This window comes from Pinus tabuliformis, chromosome 7, assembly GCF_031772625.1.
Source record: "Pinus tabuliformis cultivar Carrire ecotype Pingquan chromosome 7, CPIR1, whole genome shotgun sequence".
Lineage (NCBI taxonomy): Eukaryota > Viridiplantae > Streptophyta > Pinopsida > Pinales > Pinaceae > Pinus > Pinus tabuliformis.
In genome coordinates this window covers 462,783,794-462,810,171 of record NC_142293.1, presented here as the reverse complement: position 1 = coordinate 462,810,171, position 26,378 = coordinate 462,783,794, and the positions used below count along the sequence as shown (strand labels likewise).

General features: G+C 41.3%; 1 long non-coding RNA gene across 8 annotated transcripts in view; it reads left to right on the top strand.

The window, feature by feature from the left end:
• Window positions 1–26,378, top strand: part of LOC149247951 (uncharacterized) — a 326,494-nt gene that overhangs the window by 34,286 nt on the left and 265,830 nt on the right. For all 8 annotated transcript variants that reach the window (XR_016265672.1, XR_016265671.1, XR_016265674.1 and 5 more), the window contains one exon: window positions 13,958–13,998. This is a non-coding gene — a long non-coding RNA (uncharacterized LOC149247951). The remainder of the gene's footprint in view (window positions 1–13,957; window positions 13,999–26,378) is intronic.

Here is a 26,378-nt window from a genome sequence, read left to right as displayed (position 1 = left end):
CAATATTGCATTTCAGATAACCTTTAGTGGAGGATGCCAGAACTCCTTTTCCGTTTCCAAATCTCTTTCCTTTCTGCTTAGTCCATGGGGAATGATCTCTTGCATTCCTAGATGCCTGAGAGTTCTCAACTCATTTTCTGTGGGAGGATTCTTGGGATAATTGCGAACAGTGGTGCTAACTGTCTCCTTAATCTGCTTCAAGATCAGATCCAACAGGCGAAGAGGAATAGTTTTTTCATCCTTGAAAATTATTTTATTCCTTTCTTTCCAAACATTCCAGATTATGAAGCTTGGCGTAAAGGCCCAGGCCAAATTAAGGAGCTCATTCTCCGAAAAGTTTCTTCTCCACTTGTTTAGGGTATTAATGATACTTCCTTTATCTCTGTCTGTCTGTTGAAAAATGGTGGCAAAAGAATCCCACAACTAGGTGGTATAGGTGCAACTGTTGAGAATATGCTCCATTGTCTCTTCTTGAGCTTCACATAGCTGACATCTAGAAGGCCCAATAACACCTCTTTTCCGAATATTGTCCCAAGTTAAGATTTTCTTGTGATGAACTAACCACATGAAAAGCTTGATCTTCATCCACCCTTGGTGGCTCCAAAGTTGTTGCCAGGATTTCGCCGAAACACAGGAATCTAGGTTCAGGATAATTCTTTTTGCTTCCTTAAGATTAAAGGTGCCTTCTTTATTGAGGCCCCATCTTAACTGATCCTGCCCCTCTGTTACCAAGATTTTCCTTTGTTTTAACATGCTCATGATTTCCTCTGCTTTTATTTTTATGGAGCTGTCATCTCTGCAGTCTATGCTTCTCCAGTTTCTCCACTTTCCGGAGTTATGAGGAAGATTCCAGAAATCTTTAACTTTGATTAATCCTTGGGAGTTTGTTTCCTACTTGAGGCTCATAAAGTCCTCTCTTAACAGTGTTGGTTCTTGTTGCCATTTGTCTTCCCAGAAGAGAGCTAGATCTCCTGCTCTGATTTCCCAGAAATTATTGTTTTGTACTAGGCTTCTATTTTCCCAGGCTTTATTCTAGATGTAAGAGCCCTTTATGTTTCCAGACATTCTTATAAGATCATTTGTTTGCCAGGAACTTGCATATTTTTCTTTCCAGGTCTTAGCCCATTGAGCTTCTGGTTCTTTAACCCATCTCCACCAGAGCTTGGCTCCTAAAACTTTACTCAGAATCTCCTGATCATCTAAGCCTAGACCCCTGTGACTCTTGGGTTTACAGATTTTATCCCAAGAAACAAGGGCCCATTTCTTCCTTGTTTCCTCCTTGCCCCAAAGGAAGTCTCTCTGGATATTCCTGAATTGCTGTAAGACACCTTTGGGAGCTGGGAGGGCTGATAAAAAGAAAACAGGGATTGATTGTAGAACAACCTTTGTCAGAATCAACCTACCAGCTAGGTTCAACGATCTGATAGTCCATTTTTTGACTTTGTCTTGCATCTTGTTGAGCACTGGTTCCCAAATACTTTTGTGCAAAGGTCTGGCTGTAAGGGGAATTCCCAAATACTTTGAAGGGAGGGAATCCCTTTGAAAGCCCAGAATTCTGGAGATATTTCTCTGAATTGCAATGTTAGTATTTAAGAAAAAAAATTTTGATTTGGAGAGATTAACTTCGATACTTGTAGCCGAGGCAAAGTCATTTAGGATTTGTTTGTACACTGAAGCTTCTTTGACTGTGGGAATTCCTTGCAGCATGGTATCATCCACAAATTTTTGGTGAGTCATTGCTTGACCATTTTTCGTTAATTGAAGGCCCTTAATCTTTCCCAAGGCTTTGGCCTGTTTAATGGACCTGCCCAATCCTTCCATCATGAGGATAAAGAGAAAGGGAGAGAGTGGGTCTCCCTACCTGAGGCCTCTCGAAGGAGTGAAGATCTCAGAGGGCGAGCCATTCACCAAAATAGAAAAGCTGGAAGAAGTTACCAGAGCCATAACCCATCTAACCCAGTTGTGATCGAACCCAAAAGCAGTAAGGATCTTCTTGATATAGATCCAGTTCACTTTGTCATACACCTTGGCAATATCTAATTGCATGATCATACCAGCCTGCCTCTTGCTGGTTAGCGTGTGAACTACCTCATGGGCTTGAATAATGTTATTTAGGATTTGTCTGCCTTCCACATAACTAGATTTTTCCCCTGAAATTAAAGAGGGAAGTAGAGGTTTGAGTCTGCTAGCCAAAACCTTGGATATAATTTTGTAAACCACATTGCATAAAGCAAAGGTCTGTATTTATCAGCAGTCAGGGCTGAATCCTGTTTGGGGATCAGGGAGATGAAGGAGGTGTTGAGGGCTTTCAGAATAGTCCTGTTTCTTCTGGAGTCCTCCACAACATTCAGAATGTCCTGTTTGACAATGTTCCAGCAGGCCTTAAAAAAGTCTACATTGAAACCATTTGGTCCTGGAGCTTTGCCATTCTGCATATCTTTAATTACCTCACTGACTTCCTCTTCGGTTACTGGTTTATTCAGGTTAAAATTGTCCTCTCTTGACACCAGCTTAGGGATATTTTTTGTAATTTCCTTGATGCATTGCTCTCTGTTTGGATTGTTTTCCTTAGTGATGCCTTTGAAATGCTGTACCAACACAGCTTCAATATTCTTATGAGAGGTCTGAAGCTCCCCATTCTCATTCAATATCGAAGAGATTCTATTGTGAGCTCTATTGGCCATGGTGGATCTATGGAAAAATCTAGTATTACGTTCACCTTCTTTGAGCCATTGGATTCGAGACTTTTGTCTCCAAAAGATTTCCTCTTGTTTGCATAATTTCTCCCATTCTTGATGGTGTTTCTCAGCTTGCTCACTTTTGACTTTATCAAAACCATCTGTGATCAGTGCTTGATTGAGTTCTTGTAGTTTGATTTCCACTGATTTTTTGTCCACCAAAATGTTACCAAAATCCTTCTTGTTCCATTCTTTGAGTCTGAGTTTCACGTGCTTTAGTATTTTATGTAGGAGGAACATTTTAGTGCCCTGGATCTGCAAATCTTCGGACCACCATTTTTCAATGTTGCTGATGAAATCTGGGTGGGAGAGCCATATATTCTCAAATTTGAAGGGTCTGTTCCTGGGAGAATCGACTCCCTTGATTTCTAATTGAATAAGCCAGTGATCATAGCCTCCAAAGGGGAGAACTATAGCAGTTATTTCTCTATTTGCGAGCATAAGCTCCTCTGAGATAAAAAATCTGTCTAACTTGGAGGCGACCTGTGCCCCACCTCCTCTTTTGTTGTTCCAAGTAAAAAGGCCATGGTGCGTTTCTGAGTCAACCAGTTTCATATCTTCTGTGAAGGTTTGGAACGCTTCAGAGTCTTTACTTATCAATCTGGTACCTCCTTTTTTTTTCTGAAAGAGATTTAATCATGTTAAAATCTCCTCCCATGACCCAACGTATTTCTTCATGTCTTCTTCTAAGATCTACTAGGGAGTCTAGAAATCTGAGTTTCTCATCTATTCTTTGAGGACCATAAACATTTGTGACCAGGAAGGTATCCAAAACCCCCACTGGTTGAATAATTACTGATAAATAATTTCTTGATGCCTCCGCATCTATTATGCTAACTTTTTGGGGGTTCCATAGAGTGAGAATGCCCCCCGTTGTGTTCTCTGCTTTAACTTCTAGAAACTCAAATCTATTAAGCCATTTGCTATGGATTTGTTTTAATTTCTGAATGGAGCATTTTGTTTCCTGAATGAAGATTATATCCGGCGTTGCTAGTTTCATTCTGTTACTTAGCATTCTTTGTTTTCTTTTACTACCTAGACCTCTGAACTTCATAATTAAATATTTGTAAAGGAATAACTGTTTAGATCTTTCATCTTACTTGAATCTATCATTAGCTTTCCATACTCCATCAAGAGCTCATTTTGCTTTTTCCTGCCCCTCTTCTTTCCTGGATTTCTAGTTGCTAATCCTGGAGTTGATTTCATAGTTTTCACACCTCTGTGTTCCTGCTTGTGAATGTTTTTACCTTTATCCAACCCTCTTTCCTGAGTTTTCCATAAAAACAACTGCTGTATTCTGTTGCATTCTTCTTGAGGTAGTGAATCTATTCCTCCCTCGGTTCCCTGCATCAAGAATCCTTCCAGATCCAAGTTTTTCTTATCGAGAATTTTCTGTAGTTCATGATCTTCCAGATCTATTTCACTTTGGGTCATTTCTTGGTCCATCTCCATTTCTGTTTCACTCATCAACGTCTCTTTTTGATAACCAATATCTTGAGATTGTTTGTTGTTTTCTTCTTTCTCTTTTTCATTAGGACCTTCCTCCTGAGATTGATTTTCTCTCGTATTTTCTTCATTCTCTTCCAACACTTGAAAGTTGTTTTGACTGACCTTTTGCCCCTCGTTATGTTTTTTCTTTAGCCCCCTTTTTCCTCCTTTTCCTCTACTTGCCACTTTCTGAAAGCTTTCTGTGTCCTTCATTGTATTGAGTTTCCCTTTGTTGTCTGCTTTACTGAGAGGGCAGTCTCTGAACAGATGTCCATGCTCATGGCATCTACGGCATCTGAATGGGATATGCTCGTAGTCCACTGTCTGCACCCACTCCTCATCAAAAACTTCCAAGATAACTTCATCCGGAAGAGCTCCTGATAGATCCATTTCCACACATATCCTTGCAAAGGAGGTATATTTCCCTCTTCTTGTGGCTTCAGAAACTTTGACAAAACGCCCTAGTTTATTGCCAATGGCAGCTAGCAATTCAGTTTGCCAATAATCAAGAGGTAGAGAATAGAGCCTTACCCAAACTGGAACCGAAGTGAAAGTCTCCCACTCTGGGACAAAGTTCATCATCCAAGGCCTCATATAGAGACCGGCTGCTGCATAAAAGTAGGGTCCTCCTTTGAATATTCTATCTTTATCTTCGATGTTTGAGAACACCACTGTGAAGAATCCCTTTGACCCAAGATGTAGGTCAATGCTTCCTTTGGGTTTCCAGTGATACTTGATCCACGTCTGTAAAGCTTTTTCAGTGGGCCATAGTCCCATGAATTTACAGATTATGGCATAGGTCCCCATGTGTTCCCTGTGCTCCTGCAGAGCAGGATCATTTATTATTACTCTAAGAGTGATTTCTACTTTTGGTTTGCTAGGTCCCTTTTGTTTTTTGTCTCTTGAACCCTAATTTTTGTCTTCTTCCTCCTTGCCCTTTGTGCTACCGTTTTCCTTAGTCTTGGTCCCATCTGTCTCCTTTTCATTATCCCTATTCCTTTCATCCGCAAAACCTTTTCTGTTCGTCACCGGTGATTTACCTTTGCTAGTTATAGCGTCCTTGTAGGAGGGAGTCGAGCTCCCTCCTCTGCCGCCCTCCATTGGAAATGATCTCTACAACTTTTTGTAACCCTAGCTAATCGCTCTAGAATCCGCCTCCGTTTCTAATACCTATGTCAATAACATAGGCACCAACACACAAACATTTAAATGGAAAGACAACAGAGAAATACAGTAAGCAAATAGAAAGACACAAGAAATTTTTAATAAGGAGTTCACCCTATTCTCCAGGGCTACATCTTCGGTCTAGCTTTCAGTGGTGGCCTTGTTTTATTGTGCCTTTAAGCAGAGAATTACAATGCAGGGACTCAATGTGAGTTCTCCTAAAGCAGATTTGCTTAGGAGGGTGGTTCTTGGATTTCCCAAGCCACTTGAGTACACAGACTTCTTCTTCCTACCAGCTCTGTGACCTTCTGGTCTACAGTGGAGAGCCCAATGTGGTGCTCAGCCCAGACAGATCCTCTATGGGATGGCTCAGATCTCTCAAGCCTCTGGTGCTTGATGCTGCCTCTAGTCATCTCGGCCCTCTGTCCTCTTTCTGCTTTCACTTTACTGCCTTCTTCTCTGGTTTCTGTCTCTCGGTGTTCAATCCTCCTCTCGGGGTTTACTTTGACTGACTCTCACTTAACTGTGTATTCTGTCTCTGTTCATAGCTTTTAGCCATTCAAACTCATGCCTATTTGGTTCCTCTTCCGCCTCTGCCGATTCAACTTCTGCAGCTGCGCTTGGAGTTCCCTATTCGGTGTCAGCATGAACGCTCAGGGAGTGGCCACTTGTCCTCCTCTAAAAGGCGCCAGCTTACTTCGTTGGTTCGTTTCTTCAGTTACGTCGTGGATGTGTTCTTCCTCCACCGTGGCGGTCAAACGGATTCCAAATCTTTCTAAAACACGACTCATTCTTTCGTCGATTCTGCTTCCCCCCGTTGGGCTCGATCTCAGCCGTCCGATCTGGGTCTTCCAGATCCGACGCCATACGCACGTCCCGCGCAGTTGACTTGCTCGATCGTTAGCACGCGATCAACGATGGTTTTCTCTCACCTCCGCTTGCCACGCGTTGATCGATGTATGGGATCGCTCCAATTCCTCCAGAATCGCTTACCATTCAAGGGCACCCCGATCAGTACCGCCGGTTTTCCAGAGCGTGGGTCCCGCCTTTGTACTTTTAGCGCTTTTGCCTTTTCCGCCCGCAGTTCTTCGGCTCACCATGCATCCGTGTGCTCGAGGCTCCTCCATTTTGGCTATGTTCGCCCAGCGATTTTTCCCGATCCGGGGCTCCCAGGGGCTACTTTGACCTCCTGTGCAGTCTCCATGGGCCTCGGTCAACGCGCTTTGACCGAGGTCCTCATCGTTCCACGCTGGCTGCCATTGCCACTGGTTCAGGGTGTTTTTGATCGCTGTTTTGGAATTTTTAGAGATTTGTCCCGACCTGACACATCCATGGTTCTTTGACAGTTCTTTGATGGATCCAATTCGGATCATGGAACCGACTTGATCTTATGGAGTGTTGAATTGTCTTTTTGGAGGCAAAAATAAATTGAATTTAAAAGTTTATTTTTCTTCTCTTGGAGCCGACTTGAAAATTCTTTCATAATTATTTTTTTCCTTTATTTGGAGGGCTAAAAACAATTATGAATACCAACCATAGCTACAAAATTCAACACTCCTTCTTAGGTAGGGAGGTATACATAATGACTATCCAATTGTTCTCTTGTTGACAAATTCCTCTAAGAAAAGGTTATAACAACTCATCATTTGCATCAACATGATTCAATTACAATAATCTCGATCAACAACTCTGACTCATGGTAAATCATAAGCATCAACTAGTTACCATAATTCCGGTCAGCACCTCTGACCTATGGTGTATCACCATAATCTTGGTTGGTACTCCTAACACATGGTACATCATTAGCATCAACTAGTGACCGTGATTCTAGTCAGCGCCTCTGACCCATGGTATACTGACTAGTCCTAGTTCACCATCACCCTCGTCAATCTCTTTGATTCATGGTGAAACTCCAAAGGCCTCACTCTAGGCATCTAGGACCATTCTTCCTAATCTTGGTCACCATACTTGACTTTGGAAGAATGACTATCCTTTTCCGAACCATTCTCACTAATACTAGGGAGAATGACTGTTCCTGATGCTAAATGTGCTCACTCAACCTGCCTAGAGAGTTTGAGCTTGATGTTTAAGGGCACCCACTCAAGTGAGTGATTTTGGGGCTCTAGGACCATTCTTCCTAATTCTGGTCAACATAATTGACAGAGGAGGAATGCCTGTCCTCTGTCGAACCATTCTCCCTAATTCTGGTCAACATACTTGACTCAAGGAGAGTGTTTGTCCATGACATTGTCACATCAATGCTCCCTCTTTATAGAGAGGCACTCCAGTCTTATCCTCGATGTATAAAAGCTTCATCTCGGGACAATTTGATTGTTTGTCAAATGGTATTGGAGCCACACTGCTCCCTTTTGTACCATGTCTCAGTACTAGATCTCATTGAGCTTTGACCTGTCATCATGGTCATCACCTACACTTGATCAAAAAATCTTGCAAGTAGTTTCTAAAGCCATACTGCTTCACAACTTGCTAACCAAGCTTCAATATACTCGACCTCTACAATATTGAGTGCAACAAATTTTTGCTTCCTACTCATTCAAGAAATCATAATAGAGCCCAAATTTAAGCAATATCTTGATGAACTCTTTCTGTCTTTTGCATTCTCTACCCAATCTGAATTTGTATCTTCTTGCAGTTGTACTTCATTGTTTGAGACATATCTCAAACCATAATTGGTTGTGCCATAACCAACTGTACCATGTTGGTACTTCAACACATATTGGCTCAACCATAAGCTGATCGGTTATTCTCCGGTTACCTGAACTGGGTGCTCTTTCTGAAACAAATTCTATTGTGGCAATCCTGGTTGCTCCCTCTACCACTGCTATTTTCTAGCATATCAACTATCTAGCCTAACGATCTCAATGGCATTCCATCATCTCGAACTCAAAGGTCAACTCCTTCTGAAGCTAAAACAAGGCTCCCTGACTGCTCCCTCTGCTACAGAAACAAATATTTTTGTCACAGTTGCTCCCTCTAACATATGAGTCCTTTTGCTTTTGTTAGAAATAAATCATATAGGATCAACCTTGATCCACCAATCTAAATCTTAGGTGCATTCTTCTATTTGCAAGAAGGATACTTCTTCATGACCCTCAAAGCCTTGAGGTTGTTCCATGTACACTTATTTGTCAAATTCTTCATGAAGAAAAACGACCTATGTGAAAATTCCATAACTGGAATCCCTACTGCAGCAACTGATGATATTACTCCTATTTTTTAAATTCCTTTAAACAAATTACTTGCAGTTTCCTACGACAAATATCGTAATACATACACTGCAACCTTCACTTCATTAAATATTTTGCACTACATCACCCATTTTGCTCATCGATTTGCTGCCTAGAGTCTCTGCTCTTAGCCTCCCGGTCTCACACCCCAACTCTCGGCTTCTGAAATTGACTCTCCCCAGCAAAATCTCGGACTCTCTCACCCTCTACGTTGCCTTTGCGTGGCCCTGCGTCAGCCTCTGCGTCTGGGCTACTGGATCACTCCCTGCCTCTCTCTGCTCATGATTCTCCGGCTGAGAAAATATCTCTCTCCAGATGTTATCCCTGCCCCTCAACTGCAAGAAATCTCCTTGATCAGAATTTCCTCTTGAGAACTTCTCACTTCAGAAATTTGATCTCTTGATCTCTTGGTGTGTTTTCCAAATGACCCTCAAGGTCCCTTAAATAATCTTCTTGTTGACATTCAACGGCCTAGATTAAAAGCTAATCAATGGCTAAGATCATTTTAGCTTGATCCTCGTCTTCTTCTAGAAGTTACACCCACAATTTGATTAATACCCATTAATATTTTTAATTTCGTAAGCTTAGACTTAGGGTACATTTAAAAAATATAAACTATTTTAATAAAATTGTTTATTGGTGGAATTTCCCAAAACGCTTTCTGGGTTCTTTGGAATACATGTGCCCAAGCCTCCCTACAAAATTTGAGGCCTAGAGCACATCCGATGCTACCCTGTATCAACACTCTCTCTTAGCGAGGAATGTGCTCTAGCAATATACGCTGTTGCATATTGCTCTGACTCTGAAGCATCTTCCTCTGCGCTCTTGATGTCTACCATGCTGTTCACCAACTACTGCGTTGCTGATGTTTGGCATGTTGTCCACCAACTACTACCCTGCTGATGTCTGGCATGCTGTCCACCAACTACTACGCTGCTGCTGCAACAGTACTGCTGACACTGCCACTGTCAACGCTGCATCCGTACTACATCTCCCTCTCAAGTGCTGCATCTGTGCTACTTCTAGCACTGCCACTGCCAACTGCCACTGCACTGCAAGCTGTTCCGGCTACTCTATCAGTGACGGAAAACATCCAAAATTACTGAACTAACTGTGTTCAGTATGATACCACGTGAATGCTGGAGAGTGACTACTGCTAGTCTCTGCGCTGACCCTTTGAATCTACTGCGTTGTTGTTGACCTCTGCGCTGTGCCATCTGCACTGCTGCCAACTCTGCTATGCACTGTTCAGTCTCTGGCGCTCCTAGCCACTGCAACTGTCTCTCCGACACTCCTCGACACCAACCGACACTAGTCCATCCTACTACTACAGATCTGGGCTTCCGTAGCAAGGTATTGATCCGAGAGGTGGACTCCTCAAGGATTCTGTGCATCTGTAGCTCTTTCGAACTACAACTCCAAATCAACCCACCTCCCTCCTGGAGGTATCTCAGCTGTCATGGAAAACTCGTCCTCTTCAATCTTTGCAAGCGCAGCCTTCGGATCGTGTTTCTCATCCTTGTCCTTCTTCTTGAGAGGACACTGTGTAGCATAGTGACCCATCTCACCACACCTGAAACACTTGATCTTCGAGACGTCCTTCTTATGTCTTCGTTGCTTCTGATGTCCCTTCGATGCAAGGGTTGCATTATCCTCCTCCTTGGGCTTCAACCCACTGCTGTTGGTTCTGTCAAGTTTGACCTTGACTAAGTCTCTCCTCAACTCCTCTTGTTTTAGAGTTGCCCACATCTCATCCCAATTCGGCAATGCTGCTCTGCCCAGGATACTCTGGACAAAGACTTACCACTCATGTGAGACAGAATTGAGGGCCAGTCTAACCAAATCTGAATCCTGAGGTGTATGCCCCGCATCAGACAACTCATCGCCGGTGTCCTTCAGCTTCGTGAGGAATGGATCCACACGCTCTCCCTTTTGCATTTGAGCAGATCTCAGCTTCTGCTCCAAGTACATCTTCCGTTGCTTGGAAGATCCCTGATATAACGTGGCCAAGGCATCCCACATCTCCTTAGTAGTCCCTCTGCTAGCAACGTGACACACCAGGTGATCCTTGACTCCATCCAGGATCATCCTCTTGGCCTTCGCCATCTCAGCTCAGCATTTTTGCAGCGGATTTGGATTTGCAGGGACAACCACCACACTGTCGATGTATGTCTTGAGGGCATGCTCATCTAGAAGGAATGAAATCCTTGCCTTCTAGATGACATAGTTGGATGCTCTGTCCAACCTGTCCTGATCCCTCAAGCCACTGGTTTCCATTTCTGCCAAAAAATAGAAAGTCGAATGACCTCCTCTCTCCTTTGTGCTGTTGCTGGGCTAGCCTACACACTCCCTGCTAGAGCTAGTAAAACTGCTGCCCCTTGCTGCTTCTCAGCTCTAGAGAATTCGAATTCCTTGGCTAAGAATTATTTGAGGAAGAAATTCCCTCAACTATGCTTCTCCTCTTTCTTCTGACGATTTTCTACCTAGCTAACTGCCTGCAGAAAAATCTGTGTCCCACCAGCTTCTCCTCATGCAGAGGCTTCAGTGCTGCTCCCTCTGCCCCGACAAAAATTCGAACTAGGAGTCCTTCTCTCTGTCGACTCTCTCAGAGAGAGACTGCCTTGAAAATCTTCCCTTCCGGCTTGGACTGCGCAAACCCTCTGGGGTTTCGAACTATTGCCTCCTGTAGCTGGATCTATCGGCTCTTCTCTTCTTGCTTCACCTGCACTACTTCGATACCATGTGAAAATTCCATAACCGGAATCCCTACTGCAACAACTGATGATATTACTCCTATTTGTTAAATTCCTTTAAACAAATTACTTGCATCTTCCTACGAAAAATATCGTAATACATACATTGTAGCCTTCACTTAATTAAATATTATGCGGAAACAAGAGACTGAGCAAGAAAGAAAATACAACACAATGGACACCGTTATTTTTGGACAAATGTCCCTAGAAAAACCCAGTGCGAGAAAACCGGTGCAGCAGATCTGAGTGTTTATTATTATTAAGCAGTGGCAAATTTTGAATACATCTCTCAATACCTCTCAGGTTATTCAGTGACAAAGAGAAATACTGGCAAAAAGATTTGTGAGATTACCTCACACAATCACTGGGAAAATCCCGGCTGATCCGGACTCTAGATGAAGTGCCTCCGGCAGGCCCTATGTTGCCTCTGCGTAGTCCTCACGCAGTCCCTGTGTCAACCTCTCTAGGCACTGCGTCACCTAGTTTGTTGATCGATTTGCTACCTAGAGTCTCTTCTCTCAGCCTCTTGGTCTCACACCCCGACTCCTAGCTTCTGAAACTGACTCTCCCTAGCAAAATCTCGGACTCTCTCTCACCCTCTGCGCTGCTTCTGCGTGGCCCTTCATGGCCCTGCGTCAGGGCTACTGGATCACTCTCTGCCTCTCTCTGCTCATGATTCTACGATTGAGAAAATCTCTCTCTCTCTGGATGCTATCCCTGCCCTTCAACTGCAAGAAATATCCTTGATCATAATTTCCTCCTGAGAACTTTTCACTTCAAAAATTCCATCTCTTGATCTCTCGGTGTGTTTTCCAAATGACCCTCAAGCTCCCCTAAATAATCTTCTCGTTGACATTCAATGGCTCAGATTAAAAGCTAATCAATGGCTAAGATCATTTTAGCTTGATCCTCCTCTTCTTCTAGAAGTTACACACACAATTAGATTAATACCCATTAATATTTTTAATTTCGTATGTTTAGACTTAGGGTCCCATTAAAAAATATTAATTATTTTAATTAAAAAAATTCTGGGTGGAATTTCCCAAAACACTTTCTGGGTTCTTTGGAATACATGTGCCCAAGCCTCCTTGCAAAATTTGAGGCCTAGATCACATCCGATGCTACCCCAAATCAACAACCTCTCCATCCATTAGATGTAATTCCATAACAAAGAAAATAATAATTCTAATAGAAGTGTACCTGACAACTGGAGCAAATGTCTTTTCATGATTTTTTTACTCTTTCTGCGAGAACCTTCTCAAATCGTGCTTCTATGCTGCCATTTGCTGCATGCACAATTAAGGTATACTTCAAACTTGTTGATTTTCCTGCTCCCTTTGAGCATAGATCTCATCTAGTACAATATGTCTAGACTCAAATCACTGATTTTGGGAGTTCTCTTGTCTCACGCTTTGCTTCGATCTTCTACTACTTCCATTTGCTTCTTGACCCTTGGAAACCTTTACTATGTACTTGCAATTCTCACAGGAGGCCATGGAAGAATAATTATAACCAATCAAAGGATACAAAGACAAGAGACTAACTAATAATAAAACAATAACAATAATAATTAAGGAATAGAGATATAAGTTATTTTTTTGAGGATTATAGGAAAATGTCAGCTCCCTCTTGATCTTAGCCTTCTTGCATCCATCTTGCAGATTTAACAACCTCTCCCTCATCATCAACATGATGTCATTCCTTCCTTGCATGAGCTATGGTTTCTTCTTTTAGCGGAAACATGGATCTAGGTCTATCTCTAGTGCTTTATTCACAAACCCTAGGACTTTCTTATCGAGTCTTCCAGACTACTAGGGTTTACAAACCCTAGATTTCCAACTTTATCTCAACCTTTCTCACATGCAAGTTTTCTTTCCAAAACTCAAATGCACAAAACCATAAAATTCAGACGTAATAGTCCATTATAGCATATGACCTCAACTAGTAGCATATGCAGGGCATCTTTCATGGTTCATAACATCAATAGAACATCATGCTTCTAGACTCACTCTGAAATGCAATGCAACATTACCAAAGCAAAACATAGGTCCCCAAAACTTCAGTCCAATGAATAACACTTCAAGTTGCCAAATGTTTTGATCCTTATACTAAATACGCTTGGATAGCTTCCTGTGCAGTTACCCAAGAGATATTTTGAGAGAGGACTTCCTTCAAGCCTTTCAAAACCTTCAAATATTCATCTGATATTGCACCATATCTCATTTAATACAATCATACTCACAATAGGGCAATGTAAAACATATCACTGTAGTATATGATATTATAGACTTTGCAACTTCAGGACAACCTTTTATTGAACTCATATCAAAGGAAATGTTCTACACAAATTATTGATCTCAACCCATAAAATACTTTAGTAAATCAAATACGCTTGGTCCATCTATCTTAGACATCCAAAATTAAGACTTATGATGATGTTATTACTTTTTCCAAGATAGCTTACATACTACAGATCAATAGCTGTATCTAGTCAATTTGCATAAGCACTGTTGAAGATCATCTATCACTTGTGAATCTCATTACGGAAATTGTTTTGCACAAGTAGGTGAAAGGACTCCTTAATGATTTCTGCAAGACTTTTGTAAGGTAACGGTTTCTGAATTATTGTCATAGTTCTTTGTTTAATAATACATTTTGCACAAATGAAATTTCATCCTTCATCCTTACTTCATTGAACTAGAGATCAACATCTCCAAAGAGAATTTTGATACAAGTCTTACTACAAACTTTTCAACTAGGCCTATACTTGGTCCTCATTGATAGATATGATGACAAGTGATAACTGGCGTAGTCTTCAAAGGAACTTTGATCTCAAACAAAACCACTATGAGTAGTTAAGTGATGATACATACTACACACCTTAAGGATTCAATGAAGCATCAAATTTCAGAATTTGTGGCTTCCTTATTTGACTGATATGATACAAAACTGTATTCCTAGGCCTCATACTCTTCATCTGTACATCCTAGCATTGTAGTGTGCATTGATTGGAAATCTTGATTTGTGAATGAGCCAAATAAATATGCATTGTCTTATCAGTCCTTGAGCTAGAACAAAACAAATACAATTTTTGAAATAGTCTAGACACATCGATCATAAAAAATTAAAGGGACTTCTTTCAATGTACAAGGCCTTCCGCAATTCACTTTGTGCAAACAAACTTATGCACAAGTGACAACTTGTTGGTTTTGTAGACAGAGGTATTTCGACCTTCTTTTGTCTTCTGTTCGGATTCCTTTAGTTTAGGAACTCCTCAGCCCTCCTGAGACCTCTCGGCCCTATGTAACTCCCTAAGGTAATCTTCAACCTTTGTATTGGTCCTGATGTTTAGAACTTAAGCTTCGACCATACTGCAATATGTTTTGGTGCCTTCTTGACCTACTAAAACAAACTAAGGCTTTTCGACCTATCTTCAACTAAGATATTTCGGCCTTCTCTGAATATTGTCATGATCTAAGAGACCTTAAGAATGGATCCAACAATATGAATTTCGGCTTCATAAGAGGGGTAGGAAACTTCGGTCTTCCTAAGGTCATTTGGTTCATCTGAAATTAAATTTAATGGCATTCGACCTTAGGGCTTGGACCTTTATCTCAGATATAGGATAGTTTTGTCTTTCATGGATCATAGGTCACAACAGGGCATATCTAGGCATCTTGGAATATTTTTTGACCTTTTTACGTTCAAAATACTGCTAGGGCTTTTAGAGCTAGAACAAACCCTTGTAACTTGAAATTGACTAGGTTCTTTCAAGGCTGCTCTTTCATCCACACTCTGATTCCATGTTGATTTTTCCTAGGTCTTCTAAACTGATAATCACTTCTAATGTTTTAATATTTTTCATATTTTTCATTCATCATTAAGCAGTTACATAGAAGACATCAATAGCAAAAACAAAATTTCAGTAGGATCATAAAGAGACAACCAAGCAAGAGAAACATGAATTTTACCTTGGGAAAGCCCACTTGGGGGGAAACCTAAGAACCTTTTCCTTAGAGAAATTATTCACTTCAACAAGAGATACAATATGATCCTTACAATCAAAATAAAGTCGACTGGCTAATAACAAAACCTAGGTCAAACCTGGTCAAATAGCCTACTCAAAAATTTGGCCTGCATCAGATGTCTGCCTTAGATTATGTCTACCTTAGATTCAACCTGCCTCAGAGTTTGGTCTACCACATATTCGACTTGCCTCATATGTATGCCTCATGTTCCGTTTGCCACAGATTCGACTTGCCTCTAATGTTTCCCTCAAATCTTGTATGCATTAGAAATAAGCTCGCATTAACAAAAGAAAAGTGATCCAAAACTATGTATTGAGGAGGAAGATGAGTGGCATATTTATAGTTGTTGATGAGGTAGAATGGGCTTTTCCCTTGATGGAGCTGACCTGACCTTATGGAGGGTCGAATTGCCTTTTTGGAGGAAAAAATAATTTGAATTTATAAATTCATTTTCCCTTTCTTGGAGGCTACCTGAAAATTATTTCATAATTATCCTTTTTCTCTATTTGGAGGACCAAAAGCAATTATGAATACTGACCGTAGCTACAAAATTCAACACTTCCTTTAGTTTATAATTCCTTTTCCCCTCTTTGAGCCTAAAACTCCTTAGCTCTTCCTCTCCTTGTAGGCTTTCTTGTCCATTTTTTTCTCATGTTTTTATTCTCCTCCATGGATATTTTGCTCCCATCTTGGAGGCCTTTCCTTTGTATTTCAAGGTTTTTGTAAGGTCTTCTACCATACACTTTTTTTTGTTTGTTTGTATTTTTAGGATGACAATCGAGGGTGTTGGTTTGTGCTTCCTATGGCTTTAAATGCAACATTTATTACTTTTATAGTCATCTTCTTTCGCTTTGTTCATCTCAATGGTTTGTTGCCATAAAAGTTGAAACCATGCCTCCATAGAGTATCACTAGGGGTTCTCACCCTCAACTCTTTGTTCATGGCTTGAACCATGACATCATTACACCATGCCAAGCTACTCCACTCACCTCCCCTTTAATTTTTTACCATGATTTTTGATTTCATCTCATCTTCTCTAGCATTCTCCCACATCTGCCTTATCTTCTCCCATTGCTTCCCATTCCCACCACCTCTTGGCCTTTGTATCTGTTGCTTAGAGGTTCGACCTATAGGTAAAAGGTACCTATTAAGCTCTTAAAATACAATGAGTTAAAGAATCTATCTTCCTCCTGTTGTCTCGAAATCTAGCAGGTCTTGTGAAAGGCCTCATAAGATAGAAACTAGACTAAGAAACAACAATGAGGTGGATGCCACTGTCACCTCAACACTCCGCCTCCTCGTCTTTAGTGGAATTGAACCACATGGGAGGATTCTTAGTATAGGTCACCTAAATGATATTCTAGGTGAAAGGATCAAAGGCAACACTTTAATAGGCATAGTCAAGGTACTTAGACTAATAACGAGGCTCAATTCTTTGTGATAGGGAATAACATGCCCATTAAGAGGCCTATAAGGTGGTACTTGTAGTCTAGGGTTTTCAATGTATGATTTAACAATGGCACAAATAGGCATTATAAGGTGGTACTAGATTAGGAACAAGGCTCAATTCTTTGAGCTAGGGAATAACATACCCATTAAGGCGCATATAAGGTGGTACTTGTAGTCTAGGGTTTTCAATGTATGATTCAACAATGGCACAACTAGGCATACAAGGATAAGGAAAAGGTTTTCTTGAAAGGTATGATCAACAATAGGAGCCAAAAACCTTCAAATGACCCTAAGTTGAAGCCTGAATGTAGAGTTAGGATTTTTCGAGCCTTAAAATTGCCTAGGGGTGATGATGTCAGCATAGGGAAGCACTTAACAATTTTCATGTTTTGTGGCTCTACAAGGTGAAACGACTTCAAATCAGCTCAATATCCAAGCCGTAGTTCAATTAAGCCTGAAACCCTAAACCTAGCAGCTTCACTTGAATGACGAAAATTTTAGGAGAGAGATGATTTTTTTTTAATGATTTTTGATCACTGATATGGATGATAGCGCCTTCTATATACTTGGGTGATTGTTAATTTTAGGTATGTTCTATGCTAGAGCAATTTATTTAAATTTTCACCGTTAGCAATCACATCAACATTAAAGTAAACTATAGATAGAACATAAATATAAATCGCAGAAGACAAGCCAAGACAAGAGGACACAGGATGTGGCGCTAGCCATGGACAAACCCCACAATGTGGGGAAACCCTTGATCAATTCTTCTTTTATGTTCTTCAAAGTTCAACAGAGAGAGAGATAGTACATTTACAACAAAAGTCAACATTTTGACTTATCTAGATCTGAGCATAGATCATCTCCTATAATGATGAGATCAGTGGAAGACATTTTGCTTCAACTAATTCTCCAAGGTGACAACTTCACCTATCGTAGTGTTGCATTTTGTCCATTTGCTGCACCTTACCGTGTGGCACCATGCTCTACCATCACAATGCTGAACCATGATGACTACGCTACTCTCTGCTCTCATCATCATGCTGCCCATTATGCTGCATCTTCCATCATCATGCAGACCTTTACTGACATGCCCTACATTCATCATCATGCTGTCTTATTCATCATTTTGTTGCCCATGCCCATCATGCTCTGAGACTGATCATCCTTATCATTCTCATTATGTTGAGACTGTAACCATCATTACTGCTAATGATCCTTGTCATTGTGACTGCATATTTAATACTTCATGTCACTGTTGTCTAAGGTGTATATACCGAGATCTTCTTCATCCAATTGTTGTGATCATACATCAAGACAGCTGCAAGTATACCTAGGGTTTATCATATCATGTAGACTTACTTAGCATACACAGGTATGTGGAGCTTCATGTATGATCTGCGGCTATAGCAATTATGACTGCGCTTCTTCCAATACTTGACTGCGTTTTTCATACCTTAGTCCCATGCATGACTGCAGCTTCATGAACAACGGCTTCATGCCTTGACTATGGTTCCTCTTTATACCTGCGGCTTCTTCCAATACTTGACTGCGTTTTTCATGCCTTAGTCCAATGCATGACTGCGGCTTCATGAACAACGACTTCATGCCTTGACTATGGTTCCTCTTTATACCTGTGGCTTCTTCCAATACCTGACTGCGTTTTTCATACCTTCATGACTGCGTGAATGGTGACAACGCATAGACTGTTATATCATGACAACGTATTCATTGTTGTGCGTATAGATGACAATGTATCTCTTCATTGTTGTGCATATAGTGGCTGCGTATATGCATGACAACGTATAGAGTTCATTGTTGTGCGTATAGTTGCTCCATTGCCAACGGATTAGGCTTGCTGTGCGTATAGATTCACTGTGCGCATAGATGACAACGTATTTATATTTTGCATATATGACTGCGTGGCCATGCTGTGCATGACAACGTATATATATTGCTGCGTATATACTATTATTTCCATCCACGCTGTGTTCCTTCCCTTATATCATATGAATGTTTGTGCGTATATTGCTAGGGCATCATCCACGTATAAGCTAGGGCATCATCCAATGTATCTTCTTGTGTGTCTCTCCTTCACCAAAAACCCAAGACGTGGTGAGGAGGAGATCACATGAAGAGTGTGTGTCTAAATGACTTCAAGTCCACACTTATTTATACTAAAAACGTAGATGATGAATAGACACGTCTATTGGGCTTATGAGCCTACGTAAGATGCTGACCGACTTAACATAAATAAATTCATAACTTCATAAATACTTATCTAAATCGATTATCTTTAGATCAATCCTACACCTCTCGATGAGAGGAATCCAATAAAAATATCAGCTGCCATAAATAAGATGACCCACATGGAGTTTGGCCCTAGTTGCCAATTTAACAGTGATGGAGTCTTAGTCATTTTGACCATTGAAATATCAAACCCTTGAAGGGAGTAAGGAGGCAACCACAGGTTTTCACTTTCAAACACTAACTATTACTTTATGAAGGGATAAATTTACTAGAGAGAAGCTCTCTAGGAGGTTCTCTAGGGAGTCCAATGATACAAAATTAAAGCATGCAAAATTTACATGCAATATAAATATAAGTATTTAGACACAGAACATAGAAACCCTAGCAATATGTATTACATGCAATAACCATGAAAGTTATTCAACAAAAAGTACTCACAAGAGATACAAGAATAATCCTTTTTTATCCCAAAATGACGTCTCCACAACAAGCGCGAGGCTCCAATAGCCAAAAATTCACAAAATATCACATCTCCACACAGTAGCAAAGTACAAGTAGCTAGGTTGATTTCTCTGAAGCTGAGTTTTTCCACAAGGGATGGTGATCAAAATGAAAAAGGTGATTCTCTATTTATATGAGGTCTACATCTTGTAATTTCTAATTAAAAGCCCCTACGCAAGTTTGATTTTTTAGTGGACAAAAGTAAAATTGGGTTACAAGCCAACCCACTAGCTTTATAACATAATATGCTAAGATAAGCATAAATGTGTGTGACGTAGACCTAAAAAGGTGATGACTTCATATTGTTTTAGGGATCAAAATGCTCCATCAAGGAAAAGACAAGGCTCAAAGATGTCTTCAAGTATCATGATCATCCTCCATCTCAGGGAAATCCCCAAATCACACATCAAAGCAGCTCCAAGGGTCGAAAATCCAGTTGTGGGTGCCAGACATCATCTCCATGGGTTTCAAGTGAGGAATGTGGTGCCTCGTATCTCTAGCATTAGGGGTCCATCGGGTGCAACAAGACCTCCTCAATCATACCAAGAATAACCATCCTCCTTTGAGCCCTGGATCGTGGCATGCCCATCAAGTAGAGTGAAGGCCAACCTGGGGGCATGTTTTGTCCATTGGTACATCACCAAAGATCCTCCATGCTAGGCAAGAGAAGCCCAATGTTCTAGCTCCTTGGGCTACTCTTGGATGCATATTAATTGCCCAATTCATCAAAAGGCCTAACGCTCTGCCAAAAGTGGGCAACATTGCATCTGTTATGTCATCATGCTCTCTAGAATGTAGGATATAGCCTGGGAATTATGTGGAGTGGGGTGCCCTCAAGACCTCTAATGCTTTGGATAACCTTTCAAAATCAACTCAAAGTCAAGTGAAAGCAACCACTCATTAGAGACTAAGATCCTAAATGTATCTAAGTGGACCATACTGAAGCGTTTAGGGCATATTTTACTAGACCAAGTCCATTAAAGAAGTTCCCTACCTTTGTAGGGGTGGTTGAGTATTCAACCCTATTAGGTCCTTCTAGACCCCAAGGGGAGTTGGCATTTCTAAGGCTAACCACTCAATCAATAGGCATTGGTGTAAATCAGTGACAATGGAAAGGAAGAACATTCATGGCCAAGTGCCATGGTCAGGAGACCAACTAAGGAGAGTCCACATCTTGAGTGTATAGATGTAATGGTGGGAGCAATCATGGATGCATGAGTTACCTTGCTTGTCCTTATTTTCCCACCCCTTTGGTGCACCTTTTACATTTTTTTTATAATGACTTGTCTTTTGGTGCATAGCTCAAGGGTCAAAGCTTGATTTTTACAATATAGCATTTAATTTACCCCTTAAGATGTTGTGGTTTGTCACTAATTAGGGTTGGGACATGCAAGGGTTCCTTTTGATGAGATGGAGTATTAAGTACTTTAGAACTGGGTGATGGCTAACGAGGAGGGTGGAGATCATGCTTGGCTTTTGCCCATGCGCTAAATTATGTCTCGACCATCTTTGGCATTTTGATCTTATTTTCTTTCATTGTGGCCATATGATGCCTTTCCATTCTTTTAGCTGCATCAACCTCCTGGGCAATGTTTTTTGTCCCTACTCAAATATGTAGATAAGGGAGCACCAAATCCCAATGAATCAATGGCAGTTGAACCCGAAGAATAGAGATAGTATCAAGGGCTTATAATGTGTTGTCGAAGGTGTTATGTATGGTAAAGGGATAATGGACACGCTATTTCAAATATAGGTCTTCCAAGTAGTGCCCCTCATAGAACCCTAAGTACTTAGGGGAAGTTCCATTCGACTAGGGATAAAAATTAACCCCCTTGGGAAAGTGAGAAAACAAATTTAAAGCCGATATTGGTAAATCATCTAGATCACCTCTCCATACTAAATGCCCAAAACACTAGGTAAAAGCACCAAATTACAAAATGATGAAAGTACTTGTTGAGTGGTATCCCATCATTCAAGAGGAGTGCTGGATAGTGACAGGTATAGTTACTGGTGCAGATGGTGGAGGAGTTGACATATCATCATCGTCAAGTAATGTGTAGGGCTGTTGGCTGGTCGGATATCCAAAATAGGAGAACATTTTATCTGCTAGGGTTAGCCATTTTGGTGGGTAACACCTCTCCTCTATTTTTATTTTATGCGCTAGAATAGTGTAATAAGGCTCACTTGAACGGAATTTAGGAAGCGAACTATTTTCTGTTCTTTTAGAATCACATATGCAAAAATGTGAAGCATGTAGCTACATCCTCTAAAACAAGAACAAATACAACCTTGTCAACCTCTATTTTTGGCCAAAATTTTCCTTTTCTTCATATTTCCATTGGACCCTGAGTGATTTAAGTTATCTCTTTAGCCAAGATATCCCTTGAAGAGTGGGAAGTAGGTTAGGTCACACATTATTTTGTTATAATTTTGGTGACTATGTCATTTCTCTATGATGAGTGTCAATTTAGTTCATCCTTTTGATGGCTCCTTTTGGTTTGAAGCCATTGTTAGTGAATTGGAATTACTCTTCCTTGGGAACCCCCCCCCCCCCCCTTACCTGTTTTCTCTTTCTTGATGGGAGATTTCTTATCCTCCTCACCTATCTTTTGACCTTCTAAATTCTTTCATTGGTGCTTTGTTAGATTTTGGGGCTATTCCAAAAGTGTTGTCACATAGCTAGGAGAGTGCTAGGTCTCCTAGTCCATAGGAGATGCTTGATGGACATATGGATGGCTTAGTTTGTGTGGATGACTGACCTTGTTTAGAGTGCTAGCATGATGCATTTACCTAGGAGGTTGTTATCCTAATCAACATTATGACTATCCCATTGGGTGCACACAATGGGGAGGTCATTTGTTTGATTACGAGAGATACCTACCTCGAAGGAGGAGTTCTAGGCACCTAGCCCTATGGAGTTTGAAGTCTTGACTTGAGGACACTTGGGTCGAGGAGCATACTTCATAGAGTTTAAGCATGGAGCTAGACTCATATGTTGAGAAGCATTGGCAAATAATAACCACCATGACACACATGTTGAGGCGCGTTGGGTAGAAAAGGGCATGTGATACATAACTAGGGGAGGAATGACTTAAATGAGGAGACTTGGAGAGTGAAACACCATGTGATAGGGAGTGGTGTTGTTCTAGAAATGTGTTGGAGAGTGCACCATCTTAGAGGAGGGGGCATTGAGCCCAAGGAGGATCATGCTTGGATTGTGTACTGTTATTGCTCAAACTCGCAGGGGACCTAAAGGGAAAAAGCTAGGCCAAGGGCAACAAATGGAGTCTTAGTCCACTGTCACCTCAGCTAAGGCTCCCTTCTATTTACGGAATTTCACGGATGGGAGGAGACTCTGTATGTGTGGGGTCACTAATGAAGGATAAGTCAATGGATATGAGGGACCCGAATATCCCTTTCCCAGAATTTGAAGGATAAAGATTGCTTGCTTTGTAAGCAAGGTACTAGGTAATCTAGGGAAAGGAGGAGAGGATTTGAGTGTTAGGTTTATGGGATAAGCCTTGTGAAGGAGTTTCCCAATCCCTAAAATCCTTGTTAGAATTGGTATCTCAGATGGTTCTTGAAGGATGGTCTTTCAAAGTAGTGGGACCACACGAGGCCAAGTGGACCCGGTCTAGGGTATGAGGAAGGAATGTAGCAACCAATGATATTTTTACCCTAGAAAAGGTGGGAAGAGGATCAAAGAAAATATAATTGTTCAATATGTTGGTTTGACCCTGGGAAGTGCTAGCCTTGGGGATGGTAGGGCAAGTTTTGGTCTCGGAGCTAGGGCTTCGATTTTCTCCCAACTCCAACGTCGGAATGTCTTCAAATTTGGAGGAGGGCTAGAGGAAAGGCCAGCGCAGGAGACACTAGGAGATCGAATTTGTTTAGTGGCTAACTTGTTAGGAAATTGATGTCCTAGGCACCCCAATGGGACTAGACTTGGAAAAAGGTGAAGGAATAAGATTTTTGGTGACCACCCTTGGCAGATCAATGCCTTAATCCTTTGGAGAATGGAGTCTATGTTGATTATGTGTAATATATCTTGGTTCCCAATCAAGGAGGCCTCAAAATTACTTCACAAACCCTCTAGGTCAAGTCAAAGCAATATTGCAGCTTTTATACTTCAAATGCAAAAGAGGAATTGCTTACCGAGGTCAAATTTTACCCCTAGGATATTTTGCTCACACTAGATGGCCCATACATGGAGGGAATGTTATAATAGAGACAATTCCACAATATTAAGCAATAACTGCATGCAACAATTAGCCCTAAAACAACTAAAATCCCAGTCCAGCATATATGACAAAAAGTAACAAGAATAACATCAAAATTTCGTACTGCATTACTTACATGCAGTAGAGTATATCCAACCATTCAAATATGATAATAAAGAAGCTCCAAGAGAAGATAGACCAACAACCATACATCAAAATTCATCCATAAAAGTTCTAATTCATCCTCCAGAAAAAAGTGCGAAATTCTCTAAACAAGAGAGAGATCCAATCCAAAGTGATGATGAGAAATGATCTCACCTCACTTGTATTTATACACAACTTAGGAGTTCGAATTAGTCTCCTTGCCTTACATAAGCCCTAAAAATAAGATAATGTTCTAATAATACAACTTTTGGGGACAAACCCACCAAAGTAGCTCATCAATGAAAAGATAAGCCTCTCAAGAGGTCAAATAATAATCTATGCATGTCGTAGGGCCCTCTAAGAGGCCTAATGAGGTCCATGGGTGCCATAATGAAGACAAGGACCCTCAAAAGAAATGGGCAAGGGGTTGGCTCCTTGTAATAATCTGTGGTGCTCCAAATAACATTTGGGGGCGCACAAGTGTCGTCATGGGTCTCCAAACAAATCGAAGATACCTGTAGGGTTCCCTCAAGGGCTAGGATGATGGTGTGGGTGATGCCACATCATCGTGGAAGTTGTGGATCATCTCCCAAGAGTATGGTGTAGATTCGGGGCCGGCTGGGCATGATGGATCATGTGCATCCTCCTCGTCCCATAAGTGAACCGCGAGCAATCTCTGAATGGATGTGGGGATCCATGGATTGTAATCTTCTGCTGTGGAGGCCAATGGCTCTCAACGCTCGCCCTACATGTGCCAATGTAGCCCTTTGGATGATTAGGACACCGTATAGGGAGACCAAACCCAAGATGGAAACCATCTGCAATCCTGCATAAGATCCAATGCATCCCGTAGCCTTCCAGTACAACAAGTCATTAGATAAATCGAGTAAATGAGCCTACCTAATCATGGACCACAGGGGGGGACTTCATAATGGCCTTCCCTTCCATAATGGGCTTCGAGATGTGCCAATGCCTCCTAATTCCAAATGGGGTTAACCAATAATCCTATTAGGTGGTTTCTACTTCTAAAGGGGATAATATAGTCAAGGTACATCCTTCGCAGGGTGGTGGCAGGTGACGGATAGGTGAATGAAGTAGGGAATGAGAAGGGGCAACCCTCAGTCACACGCTGGGGTACAAGGGTAGCTAATAAGAGGGAAGCCCACACTTGGGTGTATAATGTGTAGGAGGGAGCAATCGTGCTACATGAGTTGCCCTGACCTTGATTTTTCCACCCTCCTTTAATACCTTTTTGCCTTTTTGTTATTTTCTTTGATTAATTGCTTGAGGCTCAAGGGGTTAGAGCATGATGTATAAGATATAATAGTGAATTCCTCCTTTTAAGGTGGGGCGGTTCATTGCCCACCAGGGGTCTGGACAATCATGGGTTCCTATATGATGAGGGAGGCTCATAGAACTTGTAGGAACCAAGTTGATGGCCATGATAATGGGGTAGAGCTCATGTATTGGCTTTTGCACACGTGCTAAATGCTTTTGTCCCGACCATATTTTGCGTTTTGCGGTACTTTTCCTGTTGAATGTGGCCATATATGCTTTTCAGTTTCTTTTCAGCTACATCAACCTCCGGGCTTCATTCCAGGCCATGACCCAAGGTGTGGGTAAGGGGAAGGGGCGAGCTAACCCTATGTGGACTCGATGGAGGGATGTGGACCCAGGTGGGAGAAAATATGGATGGGGTGATAATGATGGAAAGAGGGAAATATAAGCGGATAAGGGAGCGGGACCACACAACCAAAATCAAGGGTTCTCGTGAAATACCCTCCTTGAAACCAAATGATCAGTAAATCCCCCCATTAATCCATGCTCAGACCTAGCCCATCCTTTCTGCCAAATCACCCCATTAATCCATGCTCAGAAGTGTCCATGAAAAGCAAACTAAAGTACTCTATTTGAAAATGACAAGGCATACCTTTGGATTCGGGGGGCCCGCCCTCAAACATACGATCATGGTAGATTGTCGAAGGACGACATGACTGGCTCAGGTGGCGGAGAAATGCGCAATGGGCTAGCTCATGGCTGCAAGGCGCTGCCTGCTGCCGGCTGAGGACCATCTCGGAGAAAAAATTTGTCTTAGGGATATTACCCACAAAATGGTGGGTAACATGTACCACATTGGGTTTTTGTAGAACCCAAGTATGACACTTGTTATCCTTCTATTGTGTATACTATAGTGCTCAATATGGGTTTGCCTTGTTGGTTACTTGTATGGACTTAGTTCATGTTTTATGTTTTCCTCCCTTTCCTATTCTATATAAAGGGAAGGGTGCTAAATTCTTTTATCCTGGATGTAATTTACTTTACTTTGAAAATTTATTGAAAACTTGGAAAATATTTATCTTAAATATTTATGAAATTGTTGATAGAATAAACATGA